Source organism: Polypterus senegalus, chromosome 11 (genome assembly GCF_016835505.1).
Source record: "Polypterus senegalus isolate Bchr_013 chromosome 11, ASM1683550v1, whole genome shotgun sequence".
Lineage (NCBI taxonomy): Eukaryota > Metazoa > Chordata > Cladistia > Polypteriformes > Polypteridae > Polypterus > Polypterus senegalus.
In genome coordinates, this window is record NC_053164.1 from 132,777,888 (window position 1) to 132,803,086 (window position 25,199).

The window sequence follows — 25,199 nt, forward strand, 5'->3', positions numbered from 1 at the left end:
CAGCAGAAGTAAGACAGCACCTGATCCATCCACATCTCCTTAGCGTGCGTTCAGCCCCCTAATGCTCCCCTTCACAACGCGAGCGGCAGAGACTCGAAGTGGCAGGCGCTTAGCGCGCTCCGGATGGGGTGGGGGGTAAGCGAGCAAAGCGAGGACAGCTGCTGTACAGACCTTGAAATGATCAACATGCAGTGCGAAATGCAGAACTCGCAGCATGGCAGGAGGAGCAGAAAGACAGCAGGTGATCCGTCTGCATCTCCAAACCATGTGTTCAGCCACCCCCTTCACAATGCGAGAGGCAGAGATGCGAAAAGCCCCCTAGTAGTTTATTAAAATTATATTTTACTATAATTCTTAATATTTTAATGATTCAAAAGTATTTTGGTTGTTTGACAAAACGTCAGCAATTTAAGATTAGAGAATTTGTATATCTCCTGACTTGGTTAATGTGTGACAGAGCACTACCTGTTCATTTCCTGCCTGTGTTATGTTTGGAGGAAAATAAATTCTACTGCTGTGACTTACCTGAAGGCAACAGGCCAAGCTATTGGATTTATTCTACATTTCCCCCTAATTAGAGGCTAGTACTTAATCAATGCTGATTGATTCAGCTTTGCTCTGTAGTGCACAAATGACCAATTTAATCATTTTATATCCACTTAGTTGGTTACTTTGACAAATTTTGTTCAAAAAGAAAGTAACCTTGGGTGTTTCACTGTAAAGATTCTCTGCATTTGAAGAGTAATTTTTGTCATATTAAAGAATTCGTGATATTAATTGAAAAAGGAACTACTTACCTAAATGTGGCTGGGGCTGTAAAGCTGAAAGCATGAACTATAGTATCAAACTTGTCAAGGAAATCCATTTTTCACTGATTGAGAATTACTTAGATTTCTAAAATGGGCACATCCAGTAAAGCTGTTGAAATGTGTCAAGCGTGTCAAAGCACAGTAGGAAGGTGTTGCACATTCTTTTGAAAATCTCATTAATGTTATGTGACAGTGAGTGACCATGTCATGTTAGTTTCACAAGTTATCAAAACTCACCATATAGCCAGACAGCACAAAAATCTAGTACTCTTTAAATGATTTATCATGTATATAGTCAACTTGAATACATCTATTTTAAATAGCAGATTATAAAATTTTCCTTCTCTGTAAAGCTTTATGCAATACATTTATATTCTAATGGCCTGTCAACTCCAACATAACCGTATATGAATATATATATTTTTTAATGTTTTTTTGATTTAAAAGTTTTAAAACTGTGAATATAAAGATTTTCCAAAGGTCCATGAATGGCATGGTTAGCAAGTATTTAATTGTTAATTAGTGTTTTGGGTTAACGAAGTGAACATTTTAGACCTTCCCAGCATGTCATATTCTTAATACTGCATAACACTGAACATTTTGCCTATAGTTTTCTACTTTACAGGTTGTACTAAAGTCAACACTGTGGATAACAGGAGGATTAAAAATTACTGTCATACTTGTACTGAGCAGTTGAAATAAACACACTAAACATTATAAACCATAAGTTATGCTTATTTTTAAACTGAATTTATAAAGAAATTCATGATTAATGTTGAATTAGGAAAGGGCATTTGTAGAGATTGATTTGATTAACAGCTGAGCTGTTGTAAAATGCAGGGTGTTCAGAATTATAGTGAATGAGAAAACGCCAGAAGATAATTAAAATGCAAAGAACTACAGTCAAAATGCTAACAAAGAATGTCAAAAAGAGGCTGAGCAATGGGTTCAAAAAGAACAAATACTAAACCTAACTAGCACTAAAGAGAAGGAGTTTTTGCATCCACAGAAAGATAACTTTAAATATAAATGCGTCCATTTTTATATGCATTGTTCCATGATGCCACAAGTGAAATAGCACATCCATGATATCACCACTGGGATTCTGACAAGTTCACTTCTTCAGTCTTGAGATTATGAGCATGAATATTATTTTTGATTTATAGTGCCACAGCTCCTCCTTTCCTTCCATGTCTGTCTTTCCTATGTCGATTATTGTGTGGCGATTGGTTACGTGGAGAAAGAAATGGAAGGACAGGAATTGGGGCTTGGTACGTTTGACAGACACAGTACTGCAGCAATAAATTATTCCTTCCAGGGCCACGCACTTCCCAGCAAGCATCTTGCAAAAGGCAGGAACATTTTCTGGACAGGGTGCTAGCTCTTCGCTACTGCTGCGCCATTGTGCCCCCATATGTTTAATACATGATTTAGTTTACTTCATCATGAAAATGATATCAAGTATACATCTTAGTATTCTAAAATGTTCAGAGAGCAGTAATATGATGAATGTATTGTATTCTGTGTGACGATAACTGCCTATGAACTCCCGTCGGCATAAGAGAAATCCCATTTAAGAAGCACGGAGTGATTAATGATTGGGTCGGGGAACACTTACAGTACAAAGTATTTCATGTACTACTTTAGTTACGATGGGATTTGAGAAAGTCTAGTAATTTAAACATTGATTTTAAGATGAAGTTTACAATATTCTACTTTAATGGCAAAATAAATATGAGATTAAATTGGAAATTTTGAGATTAAAGTTGACATTTCAACGTAATCTCAACATATACCTTTTTTTCTTCACTGTGTCCAGATTTTTTTCTTCTCTGTGGCCCTAATAAGCTTCTGTATAACACCTAGGCACTTGCCTTTCACATCGACTTTGATTATCTGACCACTTCTTTTTTATTTCAGACACTGTGCAACATTGAACTTGAACTTTTGAGTGTCTTCACCACACTGTGACTCTGCCTAAGCCACAGTATAGTATGTTTTTCTTTGCCTCCACTTCATTAAACAGGACTTCTATTTCACATTCACTAAAATTCTTTTTCCCATGTGCTTTTGCCATTGTTTTTTAACAAAACACTGAACAGAACGGGATATTTATATTGATTTGCATATTCAAATATGAGAATCAGGGTGGGGCTGTAGGCATGGGCAGTTGCGTTAAAATTCACATTGATTGGAATTTATAAATGGAGAAGTCCGTGGAACTTCGCTTAAGCATAGTTTCATGCCTCTGAATTTTTTGCGCATGCTCACATTTCCAGTTTGTTCCGTATGCCAGCGTTTCTCAACCTTTAAGTATTTGCGACCCGAGTTTTCATAACAGTTTTAATCGTGCCCCCCCGCCCAACGTTTTTTTGAAAGGAGCCCACTAATACCAATGTGTTCTTTTTTAATTAATGATATATCATAGATGCATATTTTATTATACCTACTTAACTTTTATCGACATTTATCTAACTCTATGTTTATTTTTCTAGTATCAGAATGCAGTTTAAGTTAATTTGTTTTGGTTTCAGTAGATGCATTTTTCATATTTTTGATTCTTGTTTTCTTTTTTTCACATCTTCGCACCCTCCTTTTTGTTACTGCACGCTCCACAGATTGAGAACCACTGCCATATGCCATGTTTTAATTTGAATTCTGTGCACGGCATTAGGTCCCTGGTGGTGTTTTTAAACAGCCTTTGTGGCCTGCCAGTTTACACCAATTACAACTTGAACTTGTTTTGAAAAGGAGAAATGTTCAGTTTTTTCAGGCTTTTGTTGTTATATATGTTTATTATTTCAGTTATTTTTTTGCTGATGGAATGCTGCTTTAATACCATTATTTTGAGTAACATCCGGTGGGATAAGATTATGTAATGATAACTCTATCATCAACTTATCTTGCTCAACTGGAAGAATCTTTACACACATCTATAACTCAAGGGAAAAATAATGTATTATATTACCTTAAACTATGGAAAAAAACTCATTGTGAGTAATGGTGCAAAGTTTCTACAGAATTTGGCAAGAATTCCTTAATGCAGTTCTAGACTAAACATGCCAGGTCTCTGCCTCTGTCCTGTGTTTCTTTAGATGTTTTAATATTTGTGAAGAGTTATATTATAATGTACCTTTTCTTTGCAAGTGAGGAAAGCTTTACTATTGTACAATTATATTGGTCCTGGTAGTTATATATATGCCATATTTACTATATATTATTACAATGACCTTTTTAAATTAAACAGATTTTATGCTAAATTGTTACATTTGGTTAACAAATAGAAGTACTTCTTAGCTTTCAATTACTCTTTTAAAATCAAGTGCTAGCTGTGCTACCTGACAAAGAAATGTTGAAATCTAAGTAATCAGTGTAGACCTCAGCATTAACATTTGCAGCAGACCATGCAAGGTATATAGAGTATCTCAGTTATGTGCCATTTGGCATGGGATTCATGAAAAGCAGTGTTAATGTTTGTAATGAGCCATTTATTGAAGTGATAAATGAAATGATTTTTATTATTGAAAAAGTTTGTGATGCACCATCTTTTATAATGACAGAAACATAACAACAGGTGGCCACACAAACAGACATACATACACTTTACCTTTTATTGAGGCGGATAATTTTTCCATTAAATACATTATCATACTATACTGTAATTGCTGAAATCCAGTATTTTGCATCTGATATAGCAAACCACATTTTGATTTCAAATATTTCTTGATCAGCAATAAGCAAAACCATCTTGATTTTGCTGCCAAGTGTTCTGTCATAGGTTTGGTGATAAAAACGAATGAGGAAATTCTTTGCTTCCTGCAGATCTTACACCATTTCAGTCAATCTCCATTGCATGTAGACAGAGCTTCTGTCTGCCATGTTGTTTAAACAGATTTGAAACAATAATGACAAAAACCTAAAATGAGTTCCTTTTGCACAATAACACTAAAATAACTAAACACCTGAGGTATGAAGTTTTTGATAGATTGTTGAGATGCATTTGCAAACTCATGAAGCCTTTAGAATGTAGAAGACATTTCTTTGCCTGAAAGTTTATGGATTCATTTAAAGATGAACAAGGATGAGATACTGTACTTCATAAAAAAGATAAAGAATTTTTAGGTTTTTCTAAACAGCATGATTCTACTAGTCAGATGCTCATAGTTGTGCAGAGGTCGAGCCTGAAGCAAAGCAGAGATCGGGCTTTTGTGGTGGCAGCTCCTTTTCTTTGGAATGGTATTGCCTTATTATATTAAGTCTGCCCCAAAATTGGCCATTTTATGCCATCATTAAAATCTTAACTCTTCTTGCCTGCATATGACCCTACAAGAGGTTGGCCTTATGTATGTATACATTGGCTCATGTACATTCATGATCTGACCCCCCCACAGGTCACATGAGAAGACAATTTCCCCTTGGGGTTTAATACAGTGGACAAAATACAAAAAAATACCAAAATGATAAATATTTATGTTTGGGTGTGGGTATTTTGTGTTTATCTTTTATGTAGTGGTTGGTTATTTTTGCAGTTCTGTGATTTGTATATATATATATTTTAACTGATATTATATCCTTTGTTGCAGTGATTCCCAAACTTGATCCTGGGGACCCACTGTGGCTGCAGGTTTTTGTTCTAACAAACTTCTGTTTTCATTGGACTCTTAGCCTAATTAAAGGAGTCATTATCTCCCAGTTATGTGTTTTGGAGTCAATGTAGAAATTACAAACTAAGTTTGGTGGATTTATAATAAAATGTAATAAGCAGTTATATGGGAATATGTATTTTTTTAAGTTGTTAACAGTATTTTCAACCAAATTTTCATTCTGCTTTTCCAGGTGTTCTGGTTATTTAATTAATTATATGCTGACCTGCTCCTGAATTTGCTACCTTGCTAGGAGATATCTGGTAATTTTTGTTTTTAAAATATTTGTATGGGTTTTAACAGCAGCTTATTTTTTGTCATGTTGTCCCCTGAAACCAAATTTTTGTATTTTTTTTTTGTTTTTTTTTTATCAGTGTTTGTATAAATATGCAGTATATCCATAAAGTATTCAGACTCCTGCACTTTCTACATACTTTGTGTTGTAGATTTAATTTTAAATGGATGAATTTGCTATTTTTGCCCATCAGTCCACACTCAATAACCCATAATGACATGAAACATGTTTTCAGAAAGGTTTGGAAATGTATTAAAAATACAAAACTGAAATTTATCGTTCATATTACTATTCAGACCCTTAATTCAGTACTTGGTGGAAATCTCTTTGGCAGCAATTACAGCTTTGAGTCTTCTTGGGTAAGTTTTACAAGCTATGCACAACTGGAGTTGGGCAGTTTATCCAATTCTTCCTGGTAGATCCTCTCAAGCTTCTTTATTTTCCTTTATTTTTATTTTTATATTTTATTGATTTTATTGTAATCATTCCATACAAATAGATCAATTTTTAAAAACAATAGGATTAAAAACAAATCAACCCCCACACCTGAGAAAGAGAGCATGGCCAACAGAGTAAAACTTAAAGCTAGTAAAAATAAGTAAATTGGTGAGTTTAATAAGAGGATAAAGATAAATGGAGAAGAGAAATGAGAAGAGAATCTGTGTCCTCAGTGCTTTAACAGCTTAATCTAAAATGCTATTGATTAGATCTTGACAGGTTTTGAAAAAGTTCTGCACAGATCCTCTAAGTGAGAATCAGATTTTTTCCAATTTCAAATAGTATAAAACATCAGTTACCCACTGACTTAAAAGAGGAGAGTTAGGATTCTTCCGGTTTAGCAAAATAAGTCTGCGTGCCAATATTATAGTAAAGGAAATCACAGTGTGTTTGTCCTTCTCCACTTTAAGCCCATCTGGAAGAATACCAAACACAGTTGTTAATGTGTTAATATGGATTGTGACACCAAGGCTGTCTGAAAGGCTTTTAAAGATTTTGGTCCAGAATGAGGTTAATTTGGTGCAGGCCCAAAACATATGACCCAGTGAGGCTGAAACTTGATTGCAGTGTTCACAGGTTGGATCTTGCCCTGGAAACATTTTGGACAATTTTAAATGAGACAGATGTGCTCGATATATAATTTTGAGTTGAATAATTGTATACTTTGCGCATATGGAGCTCGAGTGAATTCTCTGCATTGCTACCTTCCACTCCTTTTCTGATATGTTGAGTGAAAGATCCTTTTCCCATTGTCCTCTTGGATCTTTGAAAGGGAAGGATTGTAAAATAATTTTATTATTGCAGAAATGCTGTCTGAGTCCTCGAAACTGAGCAATATTTTTTCCAGCATAGAGGAAGGTGGGAGTTGAGGAAAATCGGGCAGGTTCTGTTTAACAAAGTTTCTGATTTGAAGATAGTGAAAGAAATGTGTTGCCTGAAAGTTAAATTTGAAATGTAACTGTTCATAGGATGCAAAGACGTTGTTTATATAAAGATATCTAAGTGATTTAATCCCATATGTTTTCCAGATATTAAAAACTACATATGTTTGCAAGGGCTGAAAAAGGTGGTTCTCGTGCAGAGGTGCCACAGATAAAAGATTCTCTATCTTAAAATGCTTCCTACATTAGTTCCATATTCTGAGTAAGTGAAGCACAACTGGGTTATTAGTATACTGGCGATAACTTGCATTTATTGGGGCACAAAGCACGGAATATAAAGAAGTACTGCAGGATTTGATTTCTATTGTGGACCAAGCCTGTGTATGTTCATCTATTTGTGTCCATGTCCAGGTTTTTATAGCTTGTATGTTTGCTGCCCAGTAATAAAACTGAAAGTTAGGTAGAGCCATGCCACCTTCTGTCTTAGGTCTTTGTAGGGTCACTCGTGATATGTGGATGTTTTAAGTTCCATATAAATGAAGTTATGGTTGAATCTAATTGCTTAAAATTTTTTTTATTGGTTTATATTGGAATGTTTTGAAATAAAAAGATCTTAACAACGTTAATTCTTCCAGCTAGAGTGAGATGAAGGGTTGACCATCTATGCAAGTCTTGCTTAATTTTTTTCCATACAGACGTTGAAATTTTGTTGATAAAGAGCTTTATGTTTACTTGAGATGTTTACCGCTAGGTATTTAAACTGATCTGCAGTGATAAAATGGAAGGTGTCCAATCTAATATTGTATACTTGAAAATTCACTGGAAAGAGCACACTTTTATTCAAATTAGTTCTGAGACCAGAAATCTTTGAAAATTCTGTAAGTGATGTTAGGACTGCAGGCACAGTATTTTGTGGGTCGGATATATACAGTACCATATCATCTGCATATAGAGAAATTTTCTGTTCAAGTCCTTCTCTGATAATCTCCTTTATCTGATAAGCATTTCGACAGTAAATTGCCATTGGCTCAGTGGCAATTGCAAAAAGTAGTGACAAGGGGCATCCTTGTCTGGTATCACGTTCTAGTTTAAAGTAGTCTGAATTAATGTTGTTAATGCAAACTGAAGCTTTTGGATTGGTATACAGTAGTTTGATCCATGCACAAGTGTTCGGGCCAAACCCAAATTTCTCTAATGTAGTGAAAAGGTAGTTCCTCTCAATCATTACAAATGCTTTTTCTGCATCCAATGATAACAATATCTCTGGGGTGTTTGACTTTGAGGGTGAATATATTACATTAAACAGCCGTTGAAGATTGGAAGCTAAGTGTCAGCCTTTAATAAATCCAGTTTGATTTTGTGATATTACCGAAGGCAGCACTTTCTCCATCCTTCTAGCTAGGACTTTGGAGAGTATCTTAACATCATTATTCAGAAGTAAAGAAATTGGTCTATATGATGCACATTGTAATAATCTCTCCCACTTGAACAGAGGCAGTGGTGTTGTAAGAATTATATTTCTGGACTTCTCTAGCACCTTCAATACCATCCAACCTCTGCTCCTTAGGGACAAGCTGACAGAGATGGGAGTAGATTCATACCTGGTGGCATGAATCATGGACTATCTTACAGACAGACCTCGGTATGTGCATCTCAGGAACTGCAGGTCTGACATTGTAGTCAGCAACACAGGAGCACCACAGGGGACTGTACTTTCTCCGGTCCTGTTAAGCCTATATACATCGGACTTCCAATACAACTCAGAGTCCTGCCACATGCAAAAGTTCGCTGACGACACTGCTATCGTGGGCTGCATCAGGAGTGGGCAGGAGGAGGAGTATAGGAACCTAACCAAGGACTTTGTTAAATGGTGCAACTCAAACCACTTACACCTGAACACCAGAAAAACCAAGGAGCTGGTGGTGGATTTTAGGAGGCCCAGTCCCCTCCTGGATCCCGTGGTCATCAGAGGTGACTATTTGCATAGGGTACAGACCTATAAATACCTGGGAGTGCAGCTGGATGATAAATTGGACTGGACTGCCAATACTGATGTTCTATGCAAGAGAGGAGAGAGCCGACTATACTTCCTTAGGAGACTGGCATCCTTTAACATCTGCAATAAGATGCTGCAGATGTTCTATCAGACTAAGTTTGGTGGATTTAAAATAAAATGTAATAAGCAGTTATATGGGAATATGTATTTTTTAAGTTGTTAACAGTATTTTCAACCAAATTTTCATTCTGTTTTTCCAGGTGTTCTGGTTTTTTAATTAATTATATAATTATTATGTGGTGAGTGTCCTCTTCTACGCGGTGGTGTGCTGGGGAGGCAGCATAAAGAAGAAGGATGCCTCACTCCTGGACAAACTGGTGAGGAAGACAGGCTCTATTGTAGGCATGGAGCTGGACAGTTTGACATCCGTGGCAGAGCAACAGGCGCTGAGCAGGCTTCTGTCAATCATGGAGAATCCACTGCATCAACTGAACAGTATCATCTCCAGACAGAGGAGTAGCTTCAGCAACAGACTGCTGTCACTGTCCTGCTCCATTGAGACTGAGGAGATCATTCCTCCCCCACATTATGCGACTCTTCAATTCCACCTTGGTGGGGGGTGGGGGGTGGTGGCTAAACGTTACCATTATACAAAGTTATTCTCTGTTTTACCTGCATTTTTATCACTCTTTAATTTAATATTGTTTTTTTATCAGTATGCTGCTGCTGGAGTATGTGAATTTCCCCTTGGGATTAATAAGGTATCTATCTATCTATCTATCTATCTATCTATCTATCTATCTATCTATCTATCTATCTATCTATCTTGCTATGAGTCCTTATTTTGTTTTGGAAAGACGGTGATTAATGCTTGGCGAAAAGTCAGAGGTAGAACTTCATTGTCTCTAGCTTCTGTAAATGTTGCTAATAAGAGGGGAACTAGCTGAGTGGAGAATTTCTTATAAAATTCAACAGAGTAGCCATCAGGGCCTGCTGCTTTCCCACTTTGAAGTGACTTTATAGCATCTAGTAATTCTGATAGTGCCAGAAGTTTATCCAATTCTTCTGCACTAAGAGTATCCTTTTGTGGTATCTGTATTGCATCCAGAAATACATTAGATTGTGTGTTGCCTTCTTTAAACTCAGTAGAATATAAGGATTTATAGTAGTCTCTAAATGTGTGCATCATGTTTTTAGGGTCAATGATTTTGTCTCAGTTCCTGTTGGTGATTGCTGGGATTGCATTGTGAACTACTTGCTTGTGGATTTGTTGAGCTAAGAGCTCATTAGCTTTCTCTGTTCATAGTAATGATGTTTTGATTTTTAAAATTAGTTGTTCAGTTTCTTTAGTTGTTAAGAGGTTCAGCTCTGAATACAGAGCCTGCCTTTTCCTATGAAGAGCCTCACCTGGACACCTGGCATGTTATTGATCTATTCTAAGCTTCATTAGATTAAATTGGTAGTGTCTATGAATTGCCATCTTCAGGTCTTTTCACACATGTTCTCTAAGGTTTAAGTCTGGGCTTTTGTTGGGCCACTCAAGGACTGTCAAAGACTTGTTCCAGTCTCTATAGCATTCTCTTAGTTGTATGCTTTGGGTCATTGTCCTGCTGAAAGTTGAACCATCGACCAAGTTTGAGATCTACACTCTAGAACATATTTTCTTCAAGGACCTCTCCACATTTGATGACATACATCCTTCCCTCAGTTTTAACCAATCTCCATTTCCTTGCTGCTGAGAAACAACCTCATAGCATGATGTTACAACTACTATGCTTCACTGTAAGGATGGCATTATGCAGGTGATAAGTAGTGCCCAGTCTTTGCCTAACACAGTGCTTGGAGTGTTGCCTAGAGAGTAGAATTTTTGTGTCATTAGAAAAGAAAATATTTTTCCTCATGAACTCAGAGTCCTTAAAATATCATATTTTTTTTACTTAAAAGCGGCTTCTGTCTAGCTACTCTACCATAAATGTCTGATTAATGTAGTGCTGCAGAGATGGTCATCCTTGTGACAGGTTCTTCCATTTCAGCAGAAGAATGCTCAAAGTCTAGTAGAGTGACAATTGGGTTCTTAGTCATTTTCCTGACCTATGATGATCTTGCATGGCTACTCAGTTTGTCCAGACAACCAACTCTAAGAAGAGTCTTGGTGGTGTCTAACTTTGTCCACTTTACAATTATTGAAGCCACTGTGATACTGGGAACACCCAAAGTTTTACAAATGGTTTTATACCTTTGTCCTGATTTACGTCTCACAACAATTTGAACGCCAAGATCTGCTGAGGGCTCATTAGACTTCATTTCTTGGTTTTTGTCCAGATAGGCAGTGTGAATTGCGGGAAATTATAGACAAGGTGTATGCATTTCTAAACTATGCCCAATTGATAAAGTTTTCCACAGGTGGACTTCAGTCAACTTCCAGACACATCTCAAGAATAATTAAGTAAATAAGTAAACAGATTATATATGTAACCACAATTTGGAGTGCCACAGCAAAGGGTTTGAATACTTATATTAATGAGGGATTTCAGTTTTTGATTTTAATAAATCTGTAAGCCTTTCTGAAAACACATTTTAACATTCTCATTATAGGTAATTGAGTGTAGAGTGATGGGCAAAAATAGTACATTTATCCATTTAAAATTAAGTCTACAACACAATAAAGTGTGCAGAAAATGAAGGGGGTAAATATTTTCTGAATCCACCTTATTTCAAATCAAAACTACTGTAACTGCATTTTAAGTATTCAATGGGTTGTACTATTTTGTTTTTTGCTCCAACTGTAAGCAGAACAAAGAAGTTCTTAATTGTGGAAATAAATGCTTCATTTATGCCTAGTAAAACGTGGCAAAATAGCTTCTGTGGAATGTATAATATATCACTTTGCAGTAATACATGCGAGTGGTAGATTGTTAAGTGTATGGCCCACCTGTATTTATCCCATTTAAGTGCTGACATGGCTACTTCAGTTCAGATAACCTGCTTACTGTACAATGTAGTACTGTACATATGTCAGGACATTGTAAATTATTTAAAATAAAGAAGCTTAAAGGTAGGTTTACTGTAAATGAGCAGAAGGTTTATATAGTAACTTGCATCAGTGAGTAACTGGACAAAAATTGCCTCCAGGCTTGTTCCAGGGAGTTGATTGTATTGTAATCAACCCTGGCATTTTCAGCAGAGACAGTGCTGAAGTGTAAAGATTAATATTTATTAGGTTCAGTATCAAATGGCCATACCAGATCAAGAAAACTAGGACTTTGAACCTCAAAAACAGATTGCACAAAAATGTCTCATTGGTATCAGTCAAACTGTGACTATGCAAGGACTGTTAAGTGGATTTGAGTCGACACTTCCTGCAGTGCAAACATCAAAGCCCAGCAATGGGAGACAGATGAAACAAGGTCAGCAGTGCTTCAAAGGGGAAATGGAACTGTCTACATATTGTACAAGTACCTCTTAAAAATCAGAAGATACAGCATATGAGTGTTTATTATGCACATGGATGTGAGAAGTTCCATGTAAACCTCATAACCTGCTCACTTCAAAGTAACTATTTTACACAGTGTGTGTAACAATTTTTTGGATTTTCACTGCTACCAAGGTTCATGCTGACTAATAAATAGCATGGCATAATATTTGTGAATACTGGATGATATTCTGTGTCCTAAAGTGTCAATAAAATTAGTCAAGGAATAGACATTCAGTTGCAAAGTCTTATTACTTACTTACTTGGTCCTTCTATTGTCACAGCTTTTAAGAAGGCAGTGGTTTTAAGCATTGATAGTAAATTATTGAAGTAATTTATCTTAAGTTGAAAAATAACAGAAAATGTCAAAAAGTACCACTAGATTAAGTACAGTATATTAAATAGTGAATGGATAAAAGAAAAATACCAGCAATTATTTTCTATGCATGTATCTTGAGAAACATTTTTTCTTGATTCGTGGACAGATATATGCATTGATGTTTTCTATGTTTTTTGTGTGTTGATACACATTTTTAACATATATCAAAAAACAAAATAGTTTTATGTGTTTTCATGCAGGAATTCCACATTTCTTTAAACAATGGTCTTTGATGGTCCATGTTAACTCCACTATCCTTGGGCAGCTTGAACCCAGAGACGTTGATAGTCATAACCAAGGATGAGCTGGGCGAATGAGGACACAAACCAGCAGCAAGGGTTGGTGCATAGTGAGTGCTTAATTAAACAAAAACAAAGTGTTCAAAAAGTGCAATGCCAAAATTCTTCATCCAATAAGTAAATTATCCAGTAAAGCAGGTGCTCAGTGGAGATTAAAAAGTTCAATAAATAATTCTGTTAAAATGAGGTTAAGGTCTCCTTTTAAAATTTTGAGCCCCAGTGCAACTCTCATAAATCCATCTGGACTTTGTAGCAAGAGGAGAAGCCCACTGTCAGGTACAGTTAGCCATTAATCCTGGCTTGGGTTCCCATTGTCAGTCCATAGGCGTCTATGAGGTGCCACAAAGAGCCACACACACGTCTCCCGCTGCCAGTCCTTCAATCTCTGTGGGAGACACTGCCAAACTGGCCGCTCCTACTCGGTGATGTTATTCAATAGGACCACCATCTTCAGCCCCGTCAAGTGCTGGCCTTACGCTCCTCACTCGGGGGCTCACTTCCAGCCATGTGACTCCATTCCTTACAGCACAGGCTCTCCCATTCCTACCTCTTGCTTCTCTTTCAACCTCCGTTCTCTTTTGTGTTCATGGTTTCTCTTGCCCAGTTTCCCTTTTAAGTTGTGGCAGGGTGTAGGTGCTGAATTCACCAACTCTGAGGCATGAACGAAGCACTTGACTAAGAATGCGTGATCAGCCTAGCACCTTAATCAACTTTGGAGCTGCGGCGTCAACCTGGAGCCTACATGGTCTGAATCATTTCAATTTAAAAATGCATAATGGCACAGACCTCTCTTATCTAGTGAAAAATGTCATTAGAGTCATTTCCTGTCATGTGTAGACACAGTGTTAACTTGTGTAACATGTGTTGTTAATGTTCTGGCAGTGCAATTCTCACTTTGCCAATCCTAAATAGGCCTTAGAGGCAGAACTCTGATCAGAGTGGTTGCTAGAAAACTTCCCTGTATTGTTTGTTTTTTGAGGCAAAAATGCTATAATATCCACAATACTATAATTTAGTCCATCTATGTGTGTATAATACGCAGCATGTTACATTGTTTAAAAACACACTGTGCTCCTGTGAATATGATTGAATTTACTGGCGTACTGCAGACTTTTGCTGCAGAAAAAATAATGCAAAAAATTGCCCTTAAATGTGAATTGTGGAAAAGTGAAGCAGGTAAAACTAAGGTGCCCACCACACACAAAATCCCACATAGCACATTCTCACACTATGTCAGTACAGAAATTAACAGTTGACTTGACAAGTTATATGAACTCTGAATGAGTATCGAAACACTGCTCACAAAACTTGAACATTATGCTCTGAAGCAATATTATTGTAAATGATGAATGCAGGAAAATGCTCTACAAATATAGATTAAACATGATTTTATTAAACACTAGCTATCCCCCGTAACCCTGCCCACTTGGTAGTGAAACAGGACTAACTTTAAAAATCAATAAAAAAGTTTAAAAAATGTAATCATTTGTATTGAGAATAATTTATATTGGTAGCTTTCATATTCAAGGGCCTCTTAATATGCAATATTTTTGGTTTTGCTATCAGGGGCGAGAATGTAGCTGTGATCTCTTTGCCAAAAATGTAAAACGCTGGCAAGGTATCTCTGGCCAAGTGGAAGGTGGGTACACTCCAACATTAAACGTTGCCACAGTATCTGATCATGTTCATCTCTGATGGAAGTGTGTCCCCCGCATAGGGAGAAGAGCATGTGGCCGTGATATCTCTGCCAATGAGCAGGTACCCTCTAAAACACGTTGCTGTGATCTCTCTCTCTCAAAAACGTCAAACGTTACTCTTTAACAATCTCTAGATGCTAATTTCTGCTGAACAAACAGGTATCCCTAGCTAAGCAAGGAGGCAAAGTACACTCCAACACGTGGCGAGAGGTAGAGCGATTCAAACGGAGGCTGGCACGTGAGTGAGGATGGCCCTGCCTGGTTCCCTACTCCTGAGGTCACGTCTCCCCCTCCCCTCAGCCCACAGTCTCTCGGATTCGTACAATTAAAGCGGTTCTGCAACTGAAATATAACACTTAACGTGATGAGAGTCGCAAAAAATCAACCGGAATGTTCAAGCAAATTATAGAAAAAAAAACAGATCTAAATCCGTTAAGTAGTTCTCTTGTGAAAGTGGGACAGACATAAAGACAGACAGATACAGATAATGATTAATATTAAACTTGACTTTAAAAATAATCATCTCTGGCTTGCAGTGTAATTCCAGAAAATTAGTTGGTTACTTTCAATATTAACATACTCATGCAGAATGGTGGTGCCATTGGTTAGTATTGATGCCTCATAGATCCAGCTTCCTGGCACTGAGTTCCATATACTGTACTGTTGCTGTCTACTTTGGAGTTCCTCTGGATATTTCAGCTTTCCTCCCTCAATCCCAAAGGCATGAGCAATAATTGGCAGATCTAAACTGACCAAATGGGCACTGTGATGGACTGTGTCTTTTTCCAGGGTTGTTTCTGGACAGCCTGATGTTGCAATTGAGACAATAGAAGTGTGTTTCTTTATGCACTTTTCCACCTTAATAAAAGGAGAAGTGTCTGTCTGTGTGTCCGTCCAGTTGCTTTGTCTCTGTTTTTCCAGAAGATGGGGCATCACAAACATTTTTAGTAATAAAATTCATGCATTTGTCTACTTGATAAATAACCATTTTGCCTTTTTTGCCAAGTGACTACTTGCACCACCGTGAACCCTCTGGCGACCAAATTTGTTTTGTTTGTTTTTCCTTTTATCTTTAAAACAGCTCTTAATTGTTTCTTTTTTTTAAATTTTGTTGGTTTCAATGAGGTTGCACCACAAAAAAAGTTTGAAGTGCTTGCCTCCATTCAATCTAGGTTCCCAATTTACATCTGTATAACAATGGTTCTGCTCCCATATTCTGGAAATCCTTAAGTACAAACAAAAAAGTTAAATCTACAGAAAATACATACTGTAGGAGTAAAAAGGAAAAAAGCATGTTTTGCTTTTTAATTCAGAACTAAAACACATAAAGGCTTATATCAAATTTTCAAGTTTTACTTCTTTATCTGACTTGAGTCAAAACTGTGACACACATCTATTACTTCAAAATGAAACACAAAACATCTTCATTTTCTGATAAGCATTGTCAAATTTAGAGTAAGAATAGAATATACTGTATCTGTTATGAATTTAAGACACTAGTCATTGAAAACCTCAAACTCTGTGGTCAGTCTTATAGAAATGTATATTTTATTTTAGCTTTCTAACAATTAAAAGTCATAGGAAGACAGATTACAAGTCAATACAAACCAGACCTCTCCTATTTGGCCTTACAACATTGATATTTACATCCCCATGTTTCTAGAGGGATATGTTGTTGTCTTGAATACTCTTAAAAATGATCTAAAATCTTCCCCAAACAATCCAGCATACCTGTTTTTTCACCTCTGTTATAAAGCAGGCCACAATAACATTTCTGCATTTAATAACTTTAACTTCTAGCAGGTGCCATTTAAATTCCAAAGTTCTTATGTCAGGTCAGAGAAAGATTTGTTGGCTCATACTCTTTTGTGGTGGTCCATGAATGCATAACACATTTGGCTTTTGACTCCTGATATTAGGGCTAGGCACTTATATAAAACATTCATATCATGGCAATATCTGTTCTGTTATTAAAAGTATCCTGCTATATATGAGATCCTACAGTGTCCCTAAATATTTTCTAAAATTAGGGCTAGTCCCTTGGCTAAGCTTCTATCAGTCTTTTATTAATTTAGAAAGTGATTTTCAATTTTGTTTTACAAGGAATTCTGTTCATGCTGTTTGTTTGAGGAGAGTGATTAAACACATCTCGACTGAACATAAGCAGCAATACTACCTGTGGTACAGTAGATGATAATTTAGCTCCAGAGAAATAATCATTAACTGACTGGGTTAACATTCTTGTCATAGACTTATTGTTTAGGAAGTCTCTGTCAGTTCAAGATAAAAGTATCAGAAAAGGCAAGAACATACCAGCTGATACACCTGTGTACAGCAGCCTGGCAGTGAGTGACAGAAACCTAAAGGAAATCCAAACAGAGACTCAGGATGATGTACAGCTCAAAGGAAATATGAGAAGCTATATAAGAAAGATTGCCTGATTATAAGATAAAGTGATCTCAGGGCACAGCAGAATTCTGGAATCATGGGGTAAAAATAAAATTGTACTTGTACGTTGACAGTTATTTGTTTCAAATATTTTTTGGCAATTGGAGGATACTGCGATTCAGACGTTATTGGGAACTCTAGAATCTATAATAGACAGGTTTAATCATATCTATATAGATACAGTGTAATAAATAGTTTTGTAAATACTACATGATTGTCCTCAAAGTCATTATTTACACAAGTTGTGCCAAACACGAGTGAACGTAGTGCTGGCAGGTTTGGTATTATCTGGTGCTATAAGGTACTACTCAACATTTTCCATTTTGTGGAAGGTAAGGGGTATGTTTAAGTACATGCAGGCTACTTTTTGTCAATAGTGATATAAAGCAGTGCATGAAGTGGATATACATAAGTGCTGGTACTGTATGTTTTTGCATTTAAAGAGCAGGGAGTGGGAGCTTCAAGCGATTAGAAAACTGGGACTCTAGGGTCTCTCCTGGAGTTTTGAGTGCTGTGATAAATTGACAGTTGATTGTAGAGCGTGGAGGTGAGTAGAGTCTCCCTGGGAGTTTTAAGTACAGTGGATTGAATACAAATGACATGAGCCGGTACGCTTGAAAACACTACTGGTCTGCAAACTCAAAATGCTGAAAGATGCTAGTACTTGGTACCAGTGCATGCCAGCCCTCTTCAAGCTCCGGTATAAAGTAACTGCTGGATTGGACTTCTTTGTTGTTTTGGCTGTTTCAAAAGGGACTTTTATTTTGGCAGTAAAAGGTTTGTTCATTCCAGTTGCATACTAGACTTTGTTGTAAAGTATATCCATATAAAGGTTAAGGTTTAGATTTTATTTATTTATATAACACATTTAAAACAACTAAAAGTTGACTAAAGTGCTTCACATAGAATAATAGATGTAAGTTGAGGTAATACATTTATCCAATGTTAATTAGATTACCATTAGACTGTTCTTATAAATATTGAAGATCATGATTGAAATAAAGTACTCGTCAATTGAACTTGTCTCCAAACTCTCAGAGTTACTTACCTGAGACACAACAGACTGGTGATGAGGACTGAGATTGTGGGGCAGGGTGAAAATGACTAAAGTTGTTTGTTACTGCAGCTATGAAGTTTAAGGAGTTGGAGGAGAGTTTTTCTAATTTTGAAGAGAGCCATGAATATTTCTTTGTGGGAAATGATGAGGAAAAGAAAAAGGTGGTGTTCCTGAGTTAAAATGGAACACAGAACATTGCACTACTAAAAGATGTCATAGTGCCACAAACCACAAAAGAAATTAGTTTAGAACAGCTAACCACCACACTAAAGGCACATTTTAAACCAAAGCAGAATATAGTGGTTGAACATTATGTTTTTTGCAGCAGAAAACAGCAAGGTATGGAGTCTGTGCCACAATATATAGTGGCTTTAAAGGGACTGGCTGAACATTTTAAGTTTGACACAACCTTAGGAGAACAGTTGAGGGACCATCTGATCTGTGTGTTGGCTAATGGGGAGCTGTGAGTCTGGTTGCTAAAAGATGCTTATGAAGAAATGTTAACGTGGGACAAGACAGTGGATTTTTTTTTTTTTTTATTAATTTTATTGCAATCTATACAAATCAATCAAGTTTTTACAAAAAGAAAAATTGAGTTAAGGACAATTGATCCCCACCCCTGAGAGAGAGAGCAAAGCAAATGGAGTGAAATTTAGGGCTTGTACACATACCTAAATTAATAATTTCTCTGTGCTTTATGCGCTTATTTTAAAATATTACTGATTAGATCCTGTCATGTTTTGAAAAAAGTCTGTACGGATCCTCTAACTAAGTATTTGATTTTTTCCAATTTCAAATAATATAACACATCAGTTTCCCACTGACTTAAAAGAGGAGAGTTGGGGTTCTTCCAGTTTAGCAGAATAAGTCTGCGTGCCAAAAGTGTAGTGAATGCAATCACAATTTGTTTGTCTTTCTCCACTTTAAACCCATCTGGAAGAACCCCAAACACAGCTGTTAATGGGTTTGGAGGGATTGTGAGGCCGAGGCTTTCTGAAAGGTAATTAAAAATTTTGGTCCAGAATGATGTTAATTTGGTGCAGGCCCAGAACATGTGACCCAGTGAGGCTGGGACTTGATTGCAGCGTTCACAGGTTGGATCATGCCCTGGAAACATTTTGGAGAGTTTTAGTCGAGACAGATGTGCTCGATATATAATTTTGAGTTGTATAATTGTATGCTTTGCGCATATGGAGCTCGAGTGAATTCTCTGCATTGCTACTTTCCACTCCTTTTCTGATATATTAATTGAGAGATCTTTTTCCCAGTGACCTCCAGACAGTGGATTTTTGTTGCCAGCCTTAAACAGTTTCATCCGGAAAAGCCATTTCATACAGGCAGCTTCATTGCCACGTCAAGAACGAAGGAGTGCTTCCATTGTTTTGGGATTGACTTAAGCTTAATACATGCTGAATCAGGGATTTTAACTGTAACAAGTTAGGAAAAGTGGAAATTTATCTAGGGCTTGCCGAATCATGCCAGTTAGTAAATGAGCTTTGTCAATTCCAAATCCCTGTGGGCAGAGTTCGGATGGTTCAAGAACTAAGATGGAGCAACTTCATTGTTGGAGGGGTCAGAGGACGTGATGGACTTCCATGAGATAAATAACATGGCTGCAATCAGTATGGACAGTGCACCTAGGGCTAATTATCAATTGAATGCTTCTCATGGGATGGCAGGAAACACAAATGTGAGGAACTTAGTTACTTCCAAGGGCACACCCAACCCATTAAGGAATGCACTGAAAATGGACATAAAGTACAGTTGCTTGCAGTGCATGAACTGTTTGTGATGAACAATGTTAAAGAAGGTAAATTCTCACAGGTACCTGGCTGCAAGAGGGCAATGTCAAGCACCACCTGCAGGTAGATGCCTCTTGAAATTCTATACACTGAGTGGATGGCCAAATTATCTGAGAGAGGAAGAACTGAAGCCTTATTTTGAAAGGAGAGAAGAGCTCACAGTAGAGAACAATTGTGCACATTGGGGGCTGAGAGTGGTAATTCCAGCATTGTTACCTAGTACCCTACTGAACAAGTTACATGGGGAACACTCAGGAATAGTAAAAATGAAAGCAACAGCCTGGAGTCATTCTTTGTGAACAGGACTGGGTAGGCAGATAGCAGAAAGAATGGATGTGTGCAGATCCTGCCAAGAAAATAGGAATCTGCCAGAAAAAAGCACCTGTACATTCTTGGAGTTTTGCTGAAAGACCCTGGCAGAGGCTTCATTTGCATTTTTGTGAAAAAAAGGACAGATGTTTTTAATGTTAGTGGATGTCTAATGTAAGTGGATCAAAATTGAAAAGATGCATGACAATACTACTATGATCTTCCAAACTTTTCAGTATCAGTCAAAGGTCCACAATTCAAGTCAGCTGAATTTGCTGAGTTCCTTTGACTAAATACAGTAAGACAACACAAGTTTATACTGTATTTGTTTCATTAGCAAATGTTATGATCCTGTCTATTCAACAACACCAACCCAAAAATGATGGAGTCCTCAAAGAATGAAAATATCACCTGCACTCCCACCGGGCTTGAATCGAAAGGGCAAGACATGCCTAAGCAGCAAAGTCTCTAACTCTATTTGCCTGCTAGTGTCCTGCATAGGCCCAATAGTGGGGCAAAGGCTTTAAAAAGGGGAGAGGAAAACCATAAAACCTCTCATCCAAGAAAATAAAACAAATGTTGGGAGCATGCACTGAACCAATAAAGATCCTTTATAGTTAAAGATTTATTTGAAAAATGACACAAAGAGAAAATAAAAGTAAAAAAAGAAAACAAAAACACTAACAAAACCAAATCTAAATATCATAAACAGAACCTTAAACCAGAATGGCAGAAGTTGATAAACTGGGGAAACCAAAGACATATGCAAATGCAAATGTAAAATCAAAGACAGGAGAACACTACAGTCTTAAAATGGGCATTTTCAATGTTGCTTCTTCTTATGAAAAGTTGAAGGTGGTTTCCCAGCTGCAGCATCTGGTGACCCTGACCCCTTGGCTCAATTTACAAAATACAGGGTATATAATAACTGTTAAAAATACACTAATCAGAAAATATGAAATATGTATGCAAAATAATATGCATATCACATGAAAAGAAAAACAAAAACAAATTACAAAATAATTCTTAACAACCAACAACAAAAAAAAAAAACTTATGCAGGACTGAGACCCTGGCTGAAACAACACAAAAAGTAGCCTTGTTGATTCATTGATTGAACAGTCTACAATAAATATATATGTGATGTTTCCAGTTAAAGGTAAATTCACAGGCTACTATACTAATAAGGACTTATTAATGTTAAGATTTTCTGACAGTTATAAATATTGGCTAAAAAGTTAAAAAGCTATAATACAGAGCTTAATTGGGATCCAGGGTAAAGAATTTTTGGGTACCTGGAAAACCAAAAGGATATTAATATACTGCTCAAAAGAATTAAAAGAACACTTTTTAATCAGAGTATAGCATAAAGTCAATGAAACTTATGGGATATTAATCTGGTCAGTTAAGTAGCAGAGGGGGTTGTTAATCAGTTTCAGCTGCTGTGGTGTTAATTAAATTAACAACAGATGCACTAGAGGGGCAACAATGAGATGACCCCCAAAACAGGAATGGTTTAACAGGTGGAGGCCACTGACATTTTCCCTCCTCATCTTTTCTGACTGTTTCTTCACTAGTTTTGCATTTGGCTACAGTCAGTGTCACTACTGGTAGCATGAGGCGATACCTGGACCCTACAGAGGTTGCACAGGTAGTCCAACTTCTCCAGGATGGCACATCAATACGTGTCATTGCCAGAAGGTTTGCTGTGTCTCCCTGCACAGTCTCAAGGGCATGGAGGAGATTCTAGGAGACAAGCAGTTACTCTAGGAGAGCTGGAGAGGGCCATAGAAGGTCCATAACCCATCAGCAGGACCAGTATTTGCTCCTTTGGGCAAGGAGGAACAGGATGAGCACTGCCAGAGCCCTACAAAATGACCTCCAGCAGGCCACAGGTGTGAATGTCTCTGACCAAACAACCAGAAAGACTTCATGAGGGTGACCCAAGGGCCCCATGTCCTCTAATGGGCCCTGAGCGCACTGCCCAGCAGCATGCAGCTCGATGCCATAGAATACCAGAATTGGCAGATGCACCACTGGTGCCCTGTGCTTTTTACAGATGAGAATAGGTTCACCCTGAGCACGTGACAGAAGTGAAAGGGTCTGGAGAAGCCATGGAGAACATTATGCTGCCTGTAACATCATTCAGCATGAGCAGTTTGGTGGTGGGTTAATGATTGTCTGGGGAGGCATATCCATGGAGGGTCACACAGACCGCTACAGGCTTGACAAAGGCACCTTGGCTGCCATTAGGTATCAGGATGAAATCCTTGGACCCATTGTCAGACCCTATGCTGGTACAGTGGCTCCTGGTACACGACAATTCCTGGCCTCATGTGGTGAGAGTATGCAGGCAGTTCCTGGAGGATGAAGGAATTGATACCATTGACTGGCCACCACACTTTCCTGACCTAAATCCAATAGAACACCTCTGGGACATTATGTTTTGGTCCATCTAATGCCACCAGGTTGCACCTCAGACTGTCCAGGAGCTCAGTGATGCCCTGGTCCAGATCTGGGAGGAGATCCCCCACAACACCATCTGTCATCTCATTAGAAGCATGCACCGATGTTGTCAGGCATGTATACAAGAACACAGGGGCCATACAAAGTGCTGCGTACAATTTTGAGTTGCTGCAGTTAAATTTTGGCAAAATGGACTAGCCTGCCACATAGTTCTTTCACTCTGATTTTTGGGGCGTCTTTGAATTCAGGGCTCTGTAGGTTGATCATTTTCATTTCCATGAAAAGATGTGGCATCCTTTCGTTCCTAACACATTACCCAGTCTATATCAGTATAGATATCCAGGAGGATTTCTTTTTCCCATTGAGATCTTATGTGTTTTCAAAGTGTTCCTTTAATATTTTGAGCAGTTTATATAGAATAAGTTGGAATTGGGGGAATGAGATGAGGACAAAAAGATAAAAATTCAGATACAAATTCTGATTTTAACATGTCATTCAGAGCTATTTTACAGAGTAACGGTAGTAACTATAGGCTACTTTTTTGTTACGCTTTGTGGTTATTCAACGAGAAATGTGTGAATTTGACCTCAGGATTCAGTTGAACTTTAAAAGTGAATGCCTTTTAACATCTACTTTATTTTTGTTTAAAGAATTATAGTAAATTTAACTGTAAAGGAGGTTTTAAGGTCAAACTTCCATATACTGGGAGGTTTGGTGTGTAGCTTATTTTTTATATGGTCAGTTTATGTGTGTAAGCCATTTTCCCTTTAGATGTATATGTGCTTGTAATTTAACATACTGGCCTTTAAATATTTTTTCATAACAGCAAGTATTTTTATATTGATTACAGAAGTATAATTTTATTTAAGTAATATAAGTGAGCTTTTTTTAATACTTCAATGTACTTCTAGTTGAATAAGGATAGACTAAAGACTCCATGGTCTAGGAGAGGTTAGATTTAGAAAACAACATTCCTGTAGTGGGCATGTTGTGTGCTGTTGAGATTACCTTTCATTAAGAAACACTTGTTTGTATGCTTTCTGTTATACCTTGCAAAACAAAAATCTATAAATCCAGCCGCTTAAGGGGAATTTGGTGTGTAAGCAAATATATGAATAACTAGATGGTAAGTAATCTTGTCAGAACAACACATGCTTCACGTATAAACTCTCCCTTTACATATTATAGCTTAAGCATCAACACTATTACCAAAATTTAAGGAAGAATAATGCCTGGAGAACTCATTTCAGATTATATTCTATAGTAAATTTTATAGTAAATATCTATTGATAGCATTTGGATAGCATTTGTAGAACAATATCTAGATTTCAGTTTATTTAAGCAACTCAGTAACTAAGCAGGAGTTCAGGCTTGGTGTGTAGTATGTAAAAAGTGTGACCACTTCCGATGCTAGAAGCCGTGAGGTTGGATTCCTCATCATTTATTTTATTAATTCACCTGTTCCAATAATGGTCCATGGACAGCTGGATCATATCTCGGGATCACTGAGCACAAGGCAGGAACCAATTTAGGATGATGATCTGGCCCATTATAGGGTATGCTCATTCAAATATTAAGCCAATTTAGAGTTGCCTGTATGTTATGGGGTGTGAGAGATAAATACAGTAACCTTGCAATAAGTTATGCAAATAGGAGGCAGAAAATGCGCAAACTACATACACACAGTGTCTGGATTAGGGTTTTACCACCAGTATCTGAATTTGTGGAGAAGTAGGAATTGCCAATATGGTACTGCATCCCTTTCGTTTAAGAATATTTTCACAACATACTACAAGCATCAACACTTTCATGGGAATAAAATCAACAGCCTAGAAAAATCTGGGAACCATTATTCAGGCAATGAGGCGCAGTTCTTTGTCCCAAAACTAATGGACCAAACGTACATCACATGCAGATATTCCATGTCTTAATGGCATATTTGAAAAGTATAACTTGACAGGCCTGAAAGTTATTAACTCAGTGAAAGAATGCAGTTTCAATGGAGATTCAGCACCTTACAGATCCTTACAGTTTACAGGTTTCTATAACATAAATGTGAACAAGATTTTTTAATATCAATCAATTGTTCAACAAGAAATCAAGCTCCTCTTATGTATTCTCAGAGCCTTATCTTATATATGTTTAATT